This window comes from Astatotilapia calliptera, chromosome 11 (genome assembly GCF_900246225.1).
Source record: "Astatotilapia calliptera chromosome 11, fAstCal1.2, whole genome shotgun sequence".
Classification (NCBI taxonomy): domain Eukaryota; kingdom Metazoa; phylum Chordata; class Actinopteri; order Cichliformes; family Cichlidae; genus Astatotilapia; species Astatotilapia calliptera.
The window spans coordinates 11,965,552-11,984,316 of NC_039312.1; positions in this window are offsets into that span (position 1 = coordinate 11,965,552).

The window sequence follows — 18,765 nt, forward strand, 5'->3', positions numbered from 1 at the left end:
GAAACAAACCCTGACCAGGCACACCTGTGAAGTGAAAACCATTTCAGGTGACTACATCATGAAGCTCACTGAGACAAGGCCAAGGGTTTGCAGCACTGTCTATGAAGCAACAGGTGGCTACTTTGAGGAATCTAAATTATATGACATATTTATTTATCAATTTTTCCTTTGCTGCATAATTCCATATATTATGCTTCATATATTTAATGTCTTCAGTGTGTATCTACAATATAGAAAGTAGTAAAAATAGAGAAAAAGTATTAAATGAGAAGGTGTGTCCAACCTTTTGACTGGTAGTGCATATTTATTAAGATTTATCAGAAATCACTCTTAATGGAAAATGTATTTTCGGCTTGCTGACTAAAGTAAACATAATTAGCACACCACTACACGAGCTTTCCTTTTACCTTGCAGCGAGGCCAGCATAGTGCCTAATATAACAAATCAACAATGACAAAGTGATAGTTTTATTATTACTCTACCGTCTCACACAGATTTTCATATCAACCATCTGTATGTCACATTTATGAATGAAGCTTGTTGGCTTTCTTATCTGTTCACCTTTATGGCCAGCTGGATATCAAAAGGGCCTGGCTGATCTGTGTACTTTACACACACTGGGGCCACATCTTACTCATTTGAACTGATGTTTTATGATTCCCACCTTCTGCAGTTGCTGACTAATGTCTTTATGGCCACTTTCAATAGCCAACGCACAAAAAAACAAAAGGAAAGCCCGATGGAAGGAAGACGAGATTGTGTGCCTAAAATACACACACACTGCTAATCTATTTTCTATAGAGTGCTACTTTTTAATTTTACAAATGTTGAATAATGCTGCTTTTAACATTGCACTGATTTTAATGAGCTAATAGCAAAACACAAAAAATTATTTGAAATCCAAATGCAACCTTTCCATTCACTTTAATAAGAGTCTGTTGACATCTTATATATTGCTACGCCAGAAACACACACTATTCTGCATTTTGTGATATGAGGCTTAGTTTTTTCTTTGCATAAGGCAATAGCTCCAAGACCTATACATCTATATTAATTCTTGGGCTCTGCAGCCCTTGTTGCAGTATTTGCCTGATGCATTGTGGCATTGTGATTTGCATTTTCAGGACACTGGAATCTAATTTAAAGCGACATATCGAATAAAAAACATCCAAAGAGTAACTACTGAGCAGTGGGAGGCCTAATCAATTTAAGGCCTCCCCTTAAGAGAAATACCTCCTCCTCTTTTAAAGAGATTGTGCAAATATGTGTGTATCCAACCATTAAAAAAATGTTTCCACTTTCATTTAGTCAGAAATCCTCAAAACTACAAGAGCGAAGAAAAAACTCAGGCCCTTATTTAAACGTGTGTCCTCGTCACAGCACACATGACATCATCTGCTACGCAATTCATAAGGACCAGACGTCAGCACACTCACGCAGGCATCGTAAAAGGATACATTCGTATATACACAGATTAGCAAATTCCTACATTTATAAAATAATACGCTCATGGAAAAGAAAGTGAGTCACAACAAATACAAACTTCTGTGTGCCTGTGCTGCTTTCACTCTTCAGTACGACCACTTGACTTTGAGCTCATGACAGTGGTTAGTATGCAAAGGCACGCCATTTTGCTAATCAGGACTGCTCGGATCATGAGTGGACTCTTCATCTCCATCTGTCACTGCAAAACAGGGTGGGTCAAAAACCACAGTCTGCATTAGGCTCTCCCATTATGTCTCTGCTACACTGCACGGCTTCACTTTGTATGACCCGGAGAGTGTTATTGTTTCTTTCTGTGCACTGGTGAGCAGAATTTCTTGTACTTCTGCAAATTATGAAGCTGCATATTTTTCACTCATGGTTTAATCAAACATGTTCATTAGTGTTATTCTTGGGGGAGCTGCCCTTAAATCAGAAGTATCCAAATACTTCAGATCAGTGAAGAGTGTTTGAATTTTAATATCATTTGGAAATTAATCGTTAAAAGACACACCACTGAAGCGTCAGACTCTAGAGTCAAAACTCACTATATGAATTACAAGCATGACTGTATGAAGTGAAACTTTAACATCTGACATGTGATAGAGAGACCTGTTTTTTGGTATCAAGTGGATATATATTTTTCACTCTTTACACCTAAAATTCAAACAAAATACACCCTATAATAAACACAACAGTCACCATGATGTGCGTGCAAAAGCCTTTTTTGAAATCTTGGCACCTCATTTAGTCAAAACAAAGTGGATATCTTGTCAGATATACAGCTACATGAGCTGAACACTCATGCTGGAGTTGTTTTTTTTCTGCACAATTATCATTAATCTTCAACATCAATAATGTGATCTACGACTCACCTGTGCCACTAATAACCCGACTCCATCATGCGGCTCCCTGATCGATCAGCGGGTTTGTTCTTGTCAGCAGGGCAGTGCTTGTGATTATTAATGGGAGCTCATAACCATACGCATCAAAAGGATCAAAGATTAAAGAAAAAAATCGGTTTAGTGAATGATAGCGTGTTCTCTGCTGCAGGCTTTCAGTTATATTTGCTTACCAGCAGATGAGATATCAATCATTGATAGCTCCAGCCCAACCTGTGCTGGAGCTGCTGCTGCAAGACTTTAACTTAATTTATTCTTGAGATACATAAACCCATCATTTCTGCCAGGGTTGCATTTCAGTTCAATGCGATTAAATTAAATTAAATTAAATTAAATTAAATTAAATTTATATAGCACTAATTGCAAAAAGGTTCTTTAGATTTTAAGCTAAAGACCCAACAAGAAAGAAGAGAAAAAACCCCAACAATCAGATGACCCGAGTATGAACAAGCACTTGGTGACAGTGGGAAGGAAAAACTCCCTTTTAACAGGAAGAAATCTCCAGCAGAACCAGGGTCAGGGAAGGGAAGTCATCTGCTGCAACCAGTTGGCCCTGATAGGACAAACCTCACCTAAGTTGACCCCCTACTGGGCTTGAGCAGCGGGTTTGTTTTTTTTAATGCAAAGGCTGCATCAGTTAAGTTTGCTAGTGGTTTCAGCGTAGCAGAGACTTCTTAAACCTGAGAGCTCTTCTCAGACCAGACAGGTTGAGCACACACAGACATATTGTTTTCATATTTTTGTGGAGACATCTAATTGACATAATGTTTTCCCTAGCCCCTTACCCTTACCCTAACCATCAAAAATAAATGCCTAACCCTAACCCAATTGTAACCCTGACACTAAAACTGCATTTTGAGTCTCAAAAATGCCTTCAAACTCGTGGGGACGGGGATTTTGTCCCCATATGGACTGTTGGTCCCCACAAGTATAGTAAACTTCCAATCTTTGGTCCCCACAAATATATAAACATGGTACACACACACTTACACATCCACACACGTGCACAAACACACACACACTTGATAACAATTGAAAGCACGTGTGCTCCACAGCAACTCGGGAAGATTGTGTTCCTAATTTGCTGCACAGCCTATCAGCTGTGAGTCTCAGTGTGTCTGGCGGAGGATGAGGTTGATTAGAAACTCACGGCAAATGTGCCAATAACTCTACCTGGCTCTGCTTCCTACTCTGTTACTTACTCTGAAGTCACTTTTGTTCAGTACAGAAGTTTTTAAACCATAGAAAACAGTGTTTATGCTGGCTTAGTGTTTTGTCTAAATAATGCTTTAACATTTAGATGTCAGTGTTTCCCACATCTTCAGATGATGTCAAATTAATATACTTTGGCTGTTTTGAACAGTTGTTATTTTTAAAGTTGGGTTGTTATTTAGGAAAAAACTAAAAACTGCATATTGATTCAACACCCTGAAACTTGTCTCTGTGTGGGATACTGAAATGATTAGGCTGACAGACTTTGAACTTTTCTGAGCCTGAGAAGTTCAACGACATTTTCAAGGACTTCTAGGCAGAGGTGTTATGCTGCACAGATCCCGATGCATCTCATAACTTATAGATAAAGGCCTTAACAGATACCACTAACTGTTTGCTCTGTGAAGTGACATCTCCTTGTCTTCCTGAAGGTTAGATTTCATACAATACAAGTTATACAAATTCATGATGTTTCTGGAGTTTGTCTTTTCTTGTGTTTTGATTTTACTTTCTTTATGACCTCTCCGTCCCCACAGAGTTTGGTTCACTCCTCCATTTTTGAAAACAAAATAAAAATCTTGAGGCCACATCAAAGACACAGCTGAACATGCAGAGCAAACCTATACTGGCAGTCATGGTGTCTAAATGTGTCCGAAGCTGCTAGCGAAGGCAGAGGTGTCTGATGGACTAAAGCAGTGGCTCCACTCTCAGGTCAAAGATGTAAGTGAAACAAGTTTCTTTTATGTTGGGCTGAAATTGAAATCTGAGCTGACAGCAGCCAGTAGAAGAACTGAAACTAAAAAATTATCTTTTCACATCAGATCTTCTTTTTCATATTTTAGAAACTTTTCAACTTATCTATGCTTAACAAATGTTTGTTCCGATTCATTATTTCTTCTGCCAGTGAGTTTATGAGTTTACCCAAAGAGTTTTGGGTAAACTTCAGTATAATGCAGCAGAATTTAAGGATCAGTGTTTGTCTCCTTTTGGCTTAAATAAGAAAAATGATTTCATTAGACATGTCCACTGAGGGGAGTGAACAGCACTTTTTGGCTGCTTTAACCGGCATCATTTCAGTCTATGTACTTCCGTGTTGGATTTTTGGATGTGCTTTATGGGGCTTTGCTAAGACGGAAGCTATAAATGGATGCACAGATGATTAATATAGTAAAAACATGCACAAATGGGTATACTGATGATGATGACAACTGCCCTAAAGATTAGTTCCACACAGATGGATTAATAGAGTAAATCTATTTAAAGAAACACTGGCAGGACTCTTTACTCACGGGTAATGAGTATTTAGCTTCAGATTTATAACAGCTGAGTAGAAGAAAATAATATTATAAAATATTACAAAAAAATCCCAAAATATAAATGTTTTAAATTATATATATATATATATATATATATATATATATATATATATATGTATAGACCACAGCGACCTCCCTGAACAGGGTCCAGTAACCATCACAGTGGCAGATATCCAAGAAAGGGTCTCCAGTATGAAGAGTTGGACAGCACCAGGGCCCGACATGGTTCACGCCTACTGGCTGAAGAAGCTGACTGCACTCCACGAGCGTCTGGCAGCACAAATGAACCAGCTGCTAGTTAACGAGAGACACCCGGAATGGCTAACTGAAGGCCGGACGGTCCTGATCCCCAAGGACCCCAAGAAGGGACCGGTCCCCTCCAACTACCGACCAATAACCTGCCTCAGTACTACATGGAAGTTCCTGTCAGGCATCATATCGGCTAAGATGAACAGGCACATGGGTCAATACATGAGCGGGACACAGAAAGGAATTGGCAAGAATACCAGAGGCGCAAAACACCAGCTACTGGTAGACAGAACAATCAGCCAAGACTGCAAGACCAGACTGACCAACCTGTGCACTGCCTGGATTGATTACAAGAAGGCCTATGACTCAATGCCCCACAGCTGGATACTGGAATGCCTAGAATTGTACAAGATCAATGGGACCCTAAGAGCCTTCATCAGGAACTCAATGGGGATGTGGCGTACAACACTAGAGGCCAACTCCAAGCCCGTAGCACAAGTCACCATCAAGTGCGGGATCTACCAAGGAGATGCTCTGTCCCCACTGCTGTTCTGCATAGGCCTGAACCCCCTCAGTGAGATCATTAACAAGACTGGCTACGGATACCGACTACGGAACGGAGCAGTTGTCAGCCACCTCCTGTACATGGATGACATCAAGCTGTATGCCAAGAGTGAACGAGACATCGATTCACTGATCCACACTACCAGGCTATACAGCAATGACATTGGAATGTCGTTCGGACTGGAGAAGTGTAGTCGGATGGTAACAAAGAGAGGGAAGGTAGTCAGAACTGAGGGGATTGAACTACCAGAAGGCAACATTGCAGACATAGAGGACAGTTACAGGTACCTGGGGATCCCACAGGCGAATGGGAACCATGAAGAGGCCGCTAGAAAAGCTGCAACCACCAAGTACCTGCAGAGGGTCAGGCAAGTCCTGAGGAGTCAGCTGAATGGTAAGAACAAGATCCGGGCCATCAACACGTACGCCCTGCCCGTGATCAGGTACCCTGCTGGGGTAATAGGCTGGCCAAAGGAGGAGATAGAAGCCACTGACATAAAGACAAGAAAGCTCCTTACCATGCATGGAGGGTTTCACCCCAAGTCCAGCACCCTGAGGCTGTACGCTAAGCGGAAGGAAGGGGGCCGGGGACTGGTGAGTGTCAGCACCACAGTCCAGGATGAGACAACGAACATTCAAGAATACATTGGGAAGATGGCCCCAACTGACCGAGTGCTCAGTGAATACCTCAGGCAGCAGAAACCCAAGAAAGAGGAGGGAGACGAGGCACCATCATGGAAGGACAGGCCCCTGCACGGTATGTACCACTGGCAGATAGAGGAGGTGGCTGATATCCAGAAATCCTACCAGTGGCTGGACAAAGCTGGACTGAAAGACAGCACAGAGGCACTAATCATGGCAGCACAAGAACAAGCTCTGAGTACAAGATCCATAGAGGCTGGGGTCTATCACACCAGGCAAGACCCCAGGTGCAGGCTGTGTAAAGATGCCCCAGAGACAATCCAGCACATAACAGCAGGGTGCAAGATGCTAGCAGGCAAGGCATACATGGAACGCCATAACCAAGTGGCCGGCATAGTGTACAGGAACATCTGTGCTGAGTATAACCTGGAAGTCCCGAGGTCAAAATGGGAGATGCCCCCAAGGGTGGTGGAGAATGACCGAGCTAAGATCCTGTGGGACTTCCAGATACAGACGGACAAAATGGTGGTGGCTAACCAACCGGACATAGTAGTGGTAGACAAACAGAAGAAGACGGCCGTAGTGATCGATGTAGCGGTTCCGAATGACAGCAATATCAGGAAGAAGGAACACGAGAAGCTGGAGAAATACCAAGGGCTCAGAGAAGAGCTCGAGAGGATGTGGAGGGTGAAGGTAACGGTGGTCCCCGTGGTAATCGGAGCACTAGGTGCGGTGACTCCCAAGCTAGGCGAGTGGCTCCAGCAGATCCCGGGAACAACATCGGAGATCTCTGTCCAGAAGAGCGCAGTCCTGGGAACAGCTAAGATACTGCGCAGGACCCTCAAGCTCCCAGGACCCGAGCTTGAAGGATAAACCGCCCGCAGGGGCGTGCTGGGTGTTTGTTTGTTTATTTATTTATTTATTTATTTATTTATTTATGTATTTATATATATATATATATATCATAGCAACTTAAATGCACCACAGGAATTTTAACAATGTTAATGTTAGGGTTAACAAATGAAGACCGTTAGGGGTTTTTTCTCATCAGTACAGTAAGATTAGAAAAGAATATTTGGATATAGGTGCCACACATAGTCCACACTTCAGCCACCATCTTAAAGAACAAAGACACTGAGTGTGACAGATTTACAAAGATTGTGGGCCCCAGGCTCTGAAATACATTTCAGCTGCTATTCAGGGAAGTATGTATGCACAAGCATCAAACTCCTGAAGAGGACATGGAGGAAAATCAGATGTGTTTGAGTTCCCAGAGCAAATCCGAGGAAACAGCGTTTTAGTGGAACCCACTGTTACAATACAAAAATTGAAAACTCAAAAATCTCCAGTATCACAGGTAAAGGAATGATCAATATTCAAAAGGCAAATTTTATTAAGATTACAAAAATGCAAACAACATCATTAATAACAACGCTATTTTAATTTAAAAAAATATAGAAATGTAAGGTGTATGTACATTATATATATATATATACATATATATATATATATATATATATATATATATATATATATATATATATATATATATATATATATATATATATATATATATATATATATATATATATATATATACTGACACGTCTTTTCATTTTGTGCGTCATGCCAGTACATTTACTCTGCCATCAGTGAAGTCCTCTGATGTACAATGACATTTGCAAAAACTTATAACATGGATTGGCAGTTTGTTTTGTGCCGACAACATCAGATCAAAATATTTTTTTAAATTCTTTTTTAAGATGCGTTCATTCCCTCCCAGATAATTTTCCCAATGACTCTGAACTCTTACTATAAATACAATTTTTTGTAACATATATAATGATTATAATCTGTCACTGTGCTAGCCTTAATGATGTAAAAACATAGATAAGTTTTCTACAAAGGAATGTCATGGCCAGAGTAAGAACAAAATACTTTATTGTTCATTCTGAGAAAAGAGATTAAACTTAAAATACTATTTGAGTACTCGATTTTTGAGAATAAAGTCACAATGTGAAGACTAAAGCTGCCGCTACAAGTCAAAATCTGCCACGGCTACAACCCAATCTACAGAATGCATTGTGTAGATGAGTTCGTGAAATCGCACTTCAAAAGCGGTTTTAGTAGCAAGGAAATGGTTTCTCTTTTAGCAGATAAACACAGTCAGGTGATTTGTATAAGGATGTTGAAGAGATGGTGCAGAAAGATGTATTTGGTCAGATGGAAAAAACACAAAGTTAAAAGAGTTGGCCAAAATTAATACACCGATGCAAGGATTTTGATGGTAACACCCCCGTGCATCATAGGACAGCTGATCAGGTTGTTTCACTAACTCATCCACACAAGGCTTTTGCAGAGGGTACAGCAGCTGTAGAAGTTGTTGGATTCGAAAGAACAACTGTAATCTACACATTTCAACTTTATTCTCAAAATAGTATTTAGATTTTAATCTTGAAATTTTGACTTTTTTCAAGATGAACATGTTTTTTTTTTATTACTCCATTGTTTTTTTTGTACTTTTTTGATTATTTTTGGTCACTTCTGTTGTGTTCTTGACAGTGAGCCTCCTATTTTCCTCATTACTCACACCCTTCCTGCTGCTCTGTTTGTATCCACTGAATCAGCTCATCAGTCACGGATGATTTGAATGAAAACGGAATCTGACCCAAAATGCTGAAAACCAAATCTGACAACTTTTACCCCTTCTGGGAGCTCAAGGGTAATTCTCTTACAAACCGCCTAAACAATCCCAGAGATTGTTAGCAAGACTGGAAGACAGACATGGTCAACACACAACACTCCAACTGAATGTGGCAGCACAGCCATTACACCGGAGAGTGTTTGTCTTATAAATGAGTATCACTGTCAGGGTGTATGTCAGATGAGCATTTCTTTGATCTCGGTGAAACACAAATGACTCTGCAGAGTGACTCAGACCCAATTAAGCCTCTCACCATCTAACAGTGCCTTTATTCTTCAAGCCTTCCCCAACCAATTGTCTCTCCAATCACGACCTCAGACGTGCGCTTTAACTGCAATCTCCCCTCTTTGACCCTCTTTCACAAATGTGTGAGAAAAACAGAGTATTTTGGCTTATTAAAAACTGCATTAGTGGTTTGATTAGCCTTTGGTTAACTGTGAGAATGAGCAGCATATAGAGTTTGAGGCACATACCAGCTGAGTACCTGATGCCCATCCGTGTCTGGAGATTAAGCATTCCCAGTCGTGACACAAATATGTAAATCTGTTTTGATCAGAGAAAAAGCCAGATGCTGTCAATTTAGCCCACAGCGATCAAGATTCAAAGTCCCAGCTCTTTAATTTTTACTTTTTAAAAAAGTCTTCTTAATATAAGCTGACGTCAGGAGTCAGCTCCCGAGTGTGGATCAATTACGAAACTGTCTGAAACAACAGTTTGCATGATGACAAATGATCCACTGATGTCTGCGTTACCTCCGCCTGCCTATGGAGTTATACAAGTAAATCCAAGTAATTAAATAAATTCAGTAATCTTTTTTTAACAGTCCAAATAAGTGAAATATCTTGAGTTCATCTAACATTTTCTTTCATTTGAGTTAGTTCAACTTATTATTTTTGATCAGCTTCAACTGTTTTGCCTATGAAATACCTGCTGCTTAAAAACAGCATTTATTCTTTATTTATTCTTTATTTCAATTATACGGCAGTCATCTTTGGAAGGCTTTGATTCCTGGGGTCCCAAACATAAAAGATATGTCTTTAGTCTCATATAAAAGCTGGACTGATTTAGATTCTGTTAAAAAGTGAACTGTCCTTGTCTTTTAGCTCTTCACAGGTTCCTGCACTTTAACATTCACCGAACACCAGAGTTAGCATTATTATACAAAAAAGTAATGTACACATTACAGTTTAGTTTGCTTAAAAGTTTGCAGTATGTTACTTATAGTAGTAACTTATGGAGAAAGTCACCCACCTTACTTTATCTTTATATGTCTTTACTGTGCATTTACTTAAAGACTGGACGTACCATCTTTTTTGTCACTTCTACCTTACTCCTCTGGCAATTTTAATAATGGTAAAATGTGTAGAAATGCTGTCATTTATACCTAACCTATGATACTTGTAGCAACATTCAATAGATGTACAAATATTATATGAAATGTAAAAGATTTTATTTGATGTTTGATCAGAAAAAAACACGAAATGCCAAAGACATATATAAGACTAATTTATATTCACTATTCAACTTCAAATGGTTACAACTTGTGAAAAAACTCATAAATGAAGTTGCTTAACAAAGTATATTTGCTAAATTGCAATTGCCTGCCACTATAATGCCATCCAGTGTCCAGTGTATGACTACAGTGGCAATTTGGTGCCAATTTGTACTTGTGTAGTTGTCCCGTAATGAATTAGCTTGTTGCAATTCGTATTGCATTCATAATTTTTGATCGGCTTCTCTAAAGTTAGAATGCAAAAGTTCCAAAAATGCCAAACAGATATTTACTTCTATTAAAGCTGATAACCAAGAGTTGTTAAAAATAGATTACTACATTTAAAATCCGCTGCCCAAACTGTTGACTAAATATAGCACTGCAGTGAAAAAGAAGGGATACCCAGAGATAAAATATAGAGGTTAAATGGTAAATGAGAAACCACTGACCCTATTACTAAAACCAATACATCATAAGAGAGCGGGATCATTGAGGAATATTTGCGCTACTGATCCAGCTGCTCTGTATCAAATTACATAGAGACCAGAGTAACAATAGCCTGTTGATCCACTGATTCACACGCAAGGGTCGTCTGCATTATGAAGACTGATCACTAAACCAACACTGGTGACAGCACTGTTAGATTTTTTGTGTGTGAACATAAAATAAAAGTATGAAGTGCCTCCTGCCTGCAGTCCTTTTACAAACATATCTCACCCCTGTGGTTAAGCTAAAGGGAGAGAAACCCTGATTGTGTACACTGTCCTAAGAATACAGCCAAAGCTACTCAATAACAACACAGTACCAGTGTACAGTGTTACATAAGACTGACAGGACTACAAATGCAACACTATGTGCTATAATTTGAATATAGTAACATTGTTTAATTTACTATGTTTGCTCACATTAAAGTACATAGAGCAAGACAGGAAAACAACAAAGAGAACAGGTCGTTGTTCTATATTAGCACGGTTCTTGTTCTGTATTATGACATCTTACACGGAGAGTGTTGCCACTCAAAGTGCCAATTTTTCCTAGTGGTAGCTCTCAGCATTACATCAAAACAAACCAGAAGTTTGTAAAGATGTGTGTGTAAAAAACAGGAAACTTTCGTCTGCAAAAAAGTTCTGCTTTAAATCCTTTTTGCAGAACCTCTCCACAGCCTAAAGAAGTGGGTTTAACTGTTGTTACACATGTATATATTAAGTGTATATGTTTTTTTATTATAAGAATGCCAGTTTGACCACTTCAAAAATGTCAGTTGGGGATACCTTTTTAGATACTAATACGTGTTTCTTTGTATTGCTTTGCCTGGTTGTGCAGCTGGCAAACTGACATATTTAACCTCCTAAGACCTGAACTCTTCCACAACATGCATTTTTAATTTCTCTTTGATATTTGGGCATGTTGGGACCTGATGAATGTAAAAACAAAGAATTTCCAGATTTTTAAAAAATTTTTTTTTACCTGATTTTTGTTTCTGAGAGAAATGACATCCACATATAAGGACATTTGTTTTAAATGTTGATAGAACAGTGGCAGTATAATGTCCTCATATCTGGATATCAGTCCCTTGTAGAGCAAAATGTATTATTTTGCTCTAGACATCCCAAAATATGATGTCTACATACATGGATGCCAGGAGGTTAAATAAGGTTGGTAGATGTTGTTTATATGCTTAAAATGGTCATTTTAGTGCATTTCTAGGTGGTTGTTAGATAAGCATGATTTATACTAAAAATAGGTGCCTTTTTTTTTTTTGTTTAGCAGCGCCCACTTGGTTGAGCAGCAAACCCATATGCCAAAAGACTGCAGGGGCCTCGGCTTGAAAAAAGGACATTGCTTGCACGTCAGTCTCCCTCACGCTCTCCCTGCTTTTCCTGTCTACTCTACTGTTGCTGTCCAATAAAGCCTAAAAATGCAGGAAAACAAAAAACAACAGGTGATTTTTACTAGGCGATGGTTTCATAACATATCATACATAATTCAGTTTTTGTTTATAAGGACGGGATGTTATTATTAATGGATAAAGTTGTTACAATGCTTTTCTAATATGTTATAGCTGCACAAGTGCTTTATTTTAGTCTGTTGCTGGGTGAATGAAAGGGTGCCTGGTAACATCATGGTATCTGATACAAATATGAACCTTCATGGACTTGTGTGCCAACTTTGGTTGTTCAGCTCCTGATGGTGTAGGATGAGCTGATGGACAAAGAAACAAATAGAGTGAGCTTTTGTGTATTACAGTGAAATACAGTAATCTGTTACTATTGTAATCAGGAGACTTAAAGCGACATTAGACTTTGACATGGGAATGTAGGGGCAGCCTCTATGGTAATTCAGGTTGGAGGACTTGTTGTGTTTCAGGGCTCTGAATAAAAACAGCACAGTCTGTGTTAAGCTTCCTCTGACTTCCTCCAAAGCATCACAGGAAAAGTCACAAACATGCAAACCTCAAATGCTCATCATTCTTAAAACAAATAAATCTGTTGAACACTGAACGTCGAGTGTTCCAGCGCGATCTAAAAAAAACGAGCAAATCTTTTAAAAAAGCACCAACTGTCTAACTACATTATTGCATGTGGCAGTTTGAAACAATGATGAAATTTCAGATTTCATCTGGATGTCATCATTGTCTGTGGCTCCATCAGCAAAGTTTGGAGCTTCAAATTCCACCTTAAAGTTTCTGGGCATTAAGAAAGTGCTACACGCTGAGGAAGAACTCTGGGGGGAAAACCACCAGCCATGAACTTTAATTACACCAGCTTATAAGAGAGATGCGCTTTCAGCTTCATCTCTATTTGCCCCAGCTCACCACAGTTATTGGAAAATAAGAAACAAAAGAGTGTATAACCCAACATTTCTAAGAAAGTGCGGCAATAACAGTGATACGCTTGTCTTCACGCACTTTGTAATATCGCATGTCTGTCGTTCCCTTTCTTCCCCCGGCCGGCGCACACAGGTGCGATGCCGTCATTTCCCCTTTTCAATCCATCTTTTAAACGGTCTGTCTCTGTCACCTTTTTATTGGTGCCGTGCTGCCTGGAGGACCACACGGACACACAGACAAAGACCGTGGCGCAAAATACAGAATCACCCACACACAGCAGCGCGTCACACACACTGTAGGGGTGGACAATATAGCCATCCCCTGCTGGTTAATCACAGAATGGTGTGATCTTTCTAAAGTCACTCCCTCCTGAACCTTATGGTGGTGCTGGGACTCATATCGATTTTGCACACATGTTGAGCTGTAAGAACAGATAGAAGGCAGCAACACTGTGTTTGTGTGTGTGCGAGTTAGTGATGTGTCCATGCTGTTATTTCATTATCCAGCTGATGATGGCTCACCTACTGAGCCAGCCCACAGAGATCAGTCAGTCCTGCAGTGTTACTAACATCTTAACAGGTAGCATTTGTACTGTGTTCTAACAATGCCAACAAATGACATGTTTTTAATTTGAGTCCCATTAACATTTGCCTATGACAAAGAAACATGGGGCAAAGATCCAAATTGTCACTGAGATCCCAATGAAAAGCCTCGGCTATTCTTTTTGCAAGAATGATGAGAAGTGATATTAAACGATGGCTTGGCTGATCGAGGGTTCATCCTACAACAAGCTAAAGGTCGAAAAAAGAAGAAAATAGCAGACTGACTTCAAATGAAAAACCAGCAGAAAGATTTCAGTAATGTTTGGGATGATCTTCACTAAAGAGAAAGCATCTTTGGAATGAAACCTCTATGGGAATGATGGCATCAAGAGTAAGATACAATTTTTTTACAATGTTTCATTTTCCTTACAGCAGTGTTTCTAACTGTGGGGCAGGGCTGCGGGCTCACAGCAGGTGGGCTGAGCACAACCAGGCAAAAGATATGAAGGGAAAAACAGATTTATTTAGGCCAATGTTAGCATGGATCATTTTTTCATTGCTATAAAATAAAATGGGGAAACAAATGGGAACGTGAACGTTTTTCAGCTTCTTAAATAGGACATCCTAGAAAAATATTCAGCTGTTCAGAATAGAATAACCCTTGTACAGTAGCTTTATGTTTTAAGGATGAGTGTGAAACACAGAAGTTTACAAAAATATGAATTTGGCTGATTGTGTTTTGCTGTTTTAAAGTCTTTCAGCTCTTCATCACACTGTCTTTGCCCATTTAGCCAGCTCAAAACTGATGCAACGCAACTAACAAACATGAGCCACGACAGTGAACATCATGTTTTGGAGATATGCCTGTGGGAATCCACCAGCCCAATGCCGGCTACATATTCACTGTATTGTTCTTTTCATATATCAGAGATAACTCATAAATTGTAGCTACTTTTGCATTTCACTAAAGCTGCTGGTGAAGCTCCAGGTCTCTTACATCAACACATGCACATAAGTTAGAAAGTTAACAACAGTGGATCACTCAGAGAGAAGCAATAGGATGCGTTTTGACTCCACCTCACCTCGTCCACCCACATACTGCACAGCCGCTCCTCTCAGACTCAGAGCAAGAGCTGCGTCTGCCCAGCGAGAAACATCAGAGTCATGGATTTATTTATGTTTTAATCTAAATCTAGTGACCGAGCAGCTGATGTGACAACAGTGAGGCTCTGGTTGGCGTCTACAGGTGTGATGCCCCATTTCAGTCATTGCTCAAATTGTCTGTCATGTTTTTATTGGTGTGGGCCGTCGCAGTTATCTGAAGGGAAACACGGATGTCAACAGGAAAGCCTCGCGTTCACCCTCACACACAGAGACATTAAGCATAGCTTAACATGCGAGCACGAATACAATATAATTAATTCCCACATAGTGTAAATGTGGACGTATTCTACAGTTTATCAGTCTTGTTAACGCCGCATTTCTCTCAGTATTTGCAGCTGTTTGTGTGTGTGCGGCTTGCCACAATTCTCTCAACACATTTTCTCCATTCAGCCAGCTAAACTCTCAATTTCCTGCCAGTGACAGACCGCCTCAGGCTGGCAATACAATTGTCTAAAATAGAAGAGAAGAGGGTGCGATGAAGAGGGTGTGTTTGGAATAGAGGAGTGAGATCCTTTCTCTCTACCTTGCTGATTCAGAATAAACATTACAAACAGAGTGAGGCTTCTAAGTGATTTTAAATCTATCCCAGCACCCAACACCACCGTCATATTCTCTCTCACAGTTGCCATTACATGCAGAGCAGCTTTGTGGTAGACCTAAGATTGAAAAGGTGGCTGGGCTGGCTGCACATGGTTTAAATGCACCATTATCACCTCTCCTGTCCTTGGAGGGTGGAGGCATTTAATAACTCCAGAAGAACAGTCACATTAGAGAAAACAGTGGTTGGAGACTGTGATACAAGCACATTTAATCAAAATGTGCAATAAATTTCCAAGCTCATTGCCTTTGAAACGGTTGTTTTGAAGATAGGAACTATTTCTACGACCACTCGGTGTCCGTTCTCATATTCAGTGAAACTTTAGTGCATCAATAAAAAGGCAATTGTCATGATCCTGGGTCATTTTGACCCAGCGTTTTGTGTTTCCTTTTGGTTTCACCTTGTGTTTTGTGTTTATTCTGGTTTTAGTTTTTAGGATTTGGTTCTTGTGTTTAGTGCTTGAGTGTTGTATCAGCCCTACCTGTGTCTGTCCTCTGTGCTCTGTTCGGGTCCTCGAGTTTTGTGTTGTAAAACAGTCCCAGTTTAGGTTCGTGTCTTTGTGCAGTCCTCGCCACCCTCATTTCTGTATATATTTCACCCTTTGTAAATAAAACGCTCACCTGCATCTAGCCGTTTCTTGCATCTTGGGTCCTCATTTAACTCCACCACACGACTGCTGCCCCAGCCGTGACAGCAATCATCTCAATCTGCTATCAGTTTGCAATCAGCTCATCATTTTGTAATTGGCTGGGGTCAAGCTGCCGATTACATGTAATCTGTTTGTGATAATATGGATTAACTGTAATAAACTGTCAAAAATCACAAATCTACAAACACAGAAATTTCCCAGTGACATTGTTGTACAACCAGAAACTGGAAGTTAGAAATTCTTCCACGCATAGTAATGTAGTTGCTGGAGGATGGCAAATTCATTTCAAAACTGGGCAAATATGCAGTAATCTTGATTTTATATAGCAGTACAACCAGAAAAGAATCAGTTGGCAACCAGTTGAGTCAACTCCTATTGCAAGGAGACACATTGCAGACAAGTTGCACTCACTGGTGCAGACTGACTCAGACTGACTGCAACATGTTGTCATGTTATCTGTCTGTTTATTAATTAGAAGGCAGTTCTTTGAAAACCTTCAGCAGTCTGTCAGAGAGTGATTGCAGTGAGTTGTTTGGAGACAGGTAGTCTCCCAACAGATGACTGTGCAATCTTCTTGTGAACAAAAGTGTTTGCCCAGAGGTCGAGGGTGCTGCATGCTCAGCCTCTGGTTGACCAGTTGGTTCCTGAATAGAACAAAATGTAATGTAATCACCAGACAACCACTTATTTTTCCTCATTTTTCCTAATTCCTATTTTTCCACAAGGAAGTTACTATCCTGCTTTTACCATAAAGGCAGATCAAGGAAATTAACTGGATAACAAATCTGACTTGAACCAGTTTGAGCTCTGGAGAAGAGCAAACAAACCACAAAGCTCAGTTTTGGCTGGACCCCATAATAGATCACAAACAGCAGGTGGCTACATAATGGCTTCATGCCTTGAGGATTTTGCTCAAACTTAGTGACATCATAAGATAAGACATTGGTTGAAATATTTCCCTAAATCCCTGATTGTGATGTTTAGCACACAGTCATCTTTTAAAAATGTTTTATTGCTGGTTATGTAAGACAAAATGAGTCCACCCCAGGACAGCATTTTGCACTTCCTGTCTGCTAATACTGTAATTTCAAACACTTAAACATATTTCCCACATCCCAAAAAAATCTAATAACATTTCCGAATGAATATTTCTGCCATCAACAGGGCACAGTTTTCCCCTGTTTAACTTGCTGCAGAACTTTCTACCATTACTGTTACACACACAGTGGCACAGACAGGGCGACACATGTAACTGATACTGCAGGATAGTACACATGCACACACTTACACACTCACACACTGTTTTTTATGGCCCAGAGAGGAGCATTAGTACTGATTAAAGGACCTATTAGAGAAAAAAAAGCAGCTGAATGTAGTCTCACGTTATTTCCCCTGAGAAACTCATTTTTAAGATGCTTCAATAAGACCTCGCAGCTCCAGACTCACAAATTGTTCATTTGAATTCAAATAGCTTACAGCTTTTCATATAATTCCCCAAATCGGAAAAAGAATTTAATCACCATGTTCCAAGATGTTATCCAGATTAAGACAATCCTGCAAATGACAAATATGATTTAGAGGTTTGCTAGAAAGCTTCGATGCCACGATGTGGAAAATCAGAGAGAGCAGCAAAGTTCAGTAAGATTATTTCCTCTGAGAAAGCAGTCTTGAACAAATAACATCACACAGCAGCACAGGCGCACAATAACTCAACTACTGTTCATTATTGTCGCAATGCCCCCACAGTTCTGTCGCAAAACATTGGTATTGGGGAACAGAACTTACAGTAGGTGGAAAATACTATGGCTTTGCCTGAAGGGCAGGACTGCACTTTCTCATATCTTGGAGCTGCAAATGTCTTTCTTTTTTCCTGCAGATTAATTCTGCCTTAAAAAAATAAAAATAAAAAACAACAACAAAAAACATGTTCATGTTTTTATATCACGCCTGCCCATACAGGTTTTACTATTCATTCAGAATTCCCTCATGTTTCAGGTTAACGAGAAAATGTGAGCTTGTTAACAGGCTGAGAGGGAGAACATTGAAAGGAGAAGAAGAAATAGAGGTTGGGAATAAAAGAAGAAGAGACAACAAGAAAAAGACGGAAGAAGAAGCAGATTATAAAAGATATCAGAAGATGAATAAGATAAAAGAAGATTTTAAAAGAAGAAAACTATAAAACAAGGAAATAGAAGAAAAATACTCTGTTTAATACCCTACAGTGAGATAGGTGTAACTGCATGTTTTTTTACATTAACCAGAAATAAGAAGTTCTCATAATACATGTACAAACGCTGTTGTCCTTGTCAAAGGGTAGAAGAACCTCAAGGATGTCTACTGAGAAAAATCCTGACTAAAGACATTTTCACACATGAATTTCAGCTTTGTGAGAACTGATTAAGATGAATGTGCAGAGCGC